A 3,264-nucleotide genomic window follows, 5' to 3' on the forward strand; every position below is an offset into this window, starting at 1 on the left:
ATATATATATATATATATATATATATATATATATATATAGATTGAGATTTAATTTCTCAATAAAAATGTTATCATAGGACAAAGCCAAAAAGGTAAAAATAAAAAAAAATTATAATAACGTATATTATAAGCAGCACGTGAAATTTTCACGTAAATAAAATGATCATCTTTCGCCATTATATTGTTTAACTTAATCAAAGTGCTTTTTAATCATTTGCATCGTATGAATTTTTTGTACAAAATGAAAAGATATTTTTTACCTCTCGATTATCAAATGGCACGTCGCTGTTGTTAACTATTAAATCATGTACTAATAATTCGAACTCTTTCGAATTTCGATCGCATGAATTTAATAGTGTGCTTATTGATGCCATTTTATAAGAAAAAATTTGTTAATGTTCTTTTGTGAAACACGTGGTTGCCGGTATTTGTACGGAATGTTTTTTCTTTCTTTTTTAACGTGTATTTGTCTTTCTTCAAAAGATATATGATACTCAGTTAATATTTTTTAACTTTACTACAAAATCTCTTAATTTACTCAAAACTATTCGAACAAAGAAATCAAAGTATCTCAACTCGTCGTCACAGCGATCTCGAACAGCTAACATGTGATATAGCCGGACTATGTAGTTAGACTGGTCAGATCAGGTTAGGTACACTAAAGATATATAGGTGGCTGCATATCCGGGATGATGCAACCGGAAATCTCTACTCTATCCACGATAGTTCGCAAAATATGAGGAACGGCCGATAGATGGCAATACATCAACCTCATTTACAACATGCCGAAAATAAGACGTCACTAGAGGCGCGTGTTTGACTCGACTAACGAAGAAACGAGCTAAAAATGAATAAGTATGCAGCTTCCTTTCTCTCAAAAGTCTCTTTACATTCGTGCACTTAGTCTTCTATCACGATTTATCTGTTTAATAAAGAACTATTCGCATATACGCTCAGCGAATTTCTGCATGTAGGTCAGCCACTGAATCAAGTGACATAGTGCCGAAGTCGTTCGATTGCAACATGTGCTTAAGCAACGCCTAAATGTGCAAAATTGAAGTGAGTTCATTTCGTTGGATCAGACGTTGGATGAATAGAGAATTGAATGGCACGTTAAGCATCACATTCCAGATAGACAGAAATGCTAAATATAGCAAGTAAACATTTCATATATAGGGTCTGTTTTCTATTACTGAACTGGCTGCACTAGTTCTCTCTTGTTTTTGTTTCATCTGTATATCTATCTCTTTTTAAATTTCGAAAGTGTATATTAGTTCAGCAATAGAAAACAGTATAATTTGCAACAGCACAATGTTTAATCAAGGTATTTACTTCTTATTACTACAATAATTTCAGATTAATTGCGTTCTTTTTCCAGCAAAATAAGCAGCAACTTTCATGGCATTGAAATATTGCTGTAATATTGCCATAATTTTAATACCGTAATTTCTAAAGTATGTCTATCTAAAACGTGTTTTGCGCACTTATTATAGATACAGTCCTCCTGTGTCCTGCTTGTTCTGCATTTGATACATTTGAAACTGCTATGCACAGGTTACTCGAATATAAAAATATATAAAGTAAGATGCCAAATTATTTATTTGACCGTACCTCGGGCATCTTTTGAGTCAAGGTGTTGTTTGGTAAAGTTCCGTTATGTCTTGCAGAAATGCACAATGGCCATTATACGGCGACGCCACTATTAATGCTCTCCTACCTAGTTGTTTCTTGGAATTTCTTAATTACACCTGCTGTGCGACATTGCAGCGCCCGCGCCACGAACGAAAAAGATTAACGTTAGTCACGCATTGTAAACACAAATGAAGGGAATTGCGCTGCGCGCAAGTACTTAGCCCAGATGCATTTTCCTGGCAGAACCTTCAGCTGACCATTAAAAGGTATCGTTCTCGCTTCTCTCCACAGCTTTGTTCGAGTAAATGTTATGCTATTATCAAACGTCAGTCGGTCATGAATAGATTATCACTGTTTACGTAAGGCAGAATTTTCCTGATTCGACGAGATTTACCGTAATTACATGATATGTTCGACCGAACAGTTTTTCCTCGATCCGCCAACGTAAAATTAAGTTAACAGTATCCTAAAAGTTTAATTCTTTGATCACATGGCGCTATAAAATATGCCGAATGTTTCAATATTGATCCAACAAATCGCGTTAAACCAAAATCAATTTCAAATATTATAAATTGAATATAATAACAGTTATGTGAAGACCGTTTAAGACAAATTATTGGAAACCAGAAATATTTGTTCGAAACATATATTTTACCAGACATAAGTAAAGTATGTTCTTTTTGCTTGAAGGTGTCTAACATTTTGAAACCTGTGAAAGAAAAATTCGGGGAGTTCTCTTGCTACATTCAATATATATTTTATGACATCCCAGATATAATACAGAGAATTCAAAAAGAATTCGGTCATATGTCACCAATTCTGAGTTCATTTTTAGATATAAAAAAAATTCTTTTCACTGAACTGAATTCTTAAGAATTTTTTTTGCCTCTGAATATAAACTCAGAATTGTGACATCTCAGGTAGCAAAGTGACGTCTAAAGACGTCATTAAGACGTCTATGACGTCACCTGGGATACGACTGAATTCTTTTTTAATTCTCTGTGCTATCTGAGATTCTTGTAGAGAAATAGAACAAATTCTTTTTTATATACATGATAACGTGATAAATATTTTTTTAAGATTTGCGATAAGTATATCGTTAGACTGTTATCAGGAAAATATTTTTGTTAAAGTTAAAGTTTATTGAACCGTTACTTAAAAGGAAGCAAATAAATAGAGCAATCGCATTCCTTAGCAGTGAAATGATATTTTTCTGTGTGTAGAAGATTCTATCATAGGGTGGTATTCATAATCAAGTTTTATATTTAAAACCATTCTAAGTTCATCTTCAGATGCTGTACGAATCATTTCATTGGGTATGGAGTATTTGAAAGTGAACTTAGAACGGTCTTAAATATATCATTCTGACTATACTATGAATACCGGCGATAGATTTATTTTAGAAACGTAAAAGGGCCTGGAAAGGCCGGTGTATACAGACACCTGCGCCCTCTCTCTCCTTTGCATTACAGCCGAGAGAGAAGAGGCCCTTCTCTTCTCCCTTTTCCAACCGTCCCACGCCCTACCCCACCTTGATCGCGCGGCTTCCCCCCTTGCCCCGCGCCGCGTACATAGCCTATCAATACCCCGTCTCAAGTCGGTTCAGTTCCCCTCAGTTCCCCTACCAACCGG

Source organism: Odontomachus brunneus, unplaced genomic scaffold, assembly GCF_010583005.1.
Source record: "Odontomachus brunneus isolate Ranch 3 - 2012 unplaced genomic scaffold, Obru_v1 Obru_scaffold_009, whole genome shotgun sequence".
Lineage (NCBI taxonomy): Eukaryota > Metazoa > Arthropoda > Insecta > Hymenoptera > Formicidae > Odontomachus > Odontomachus brunneus.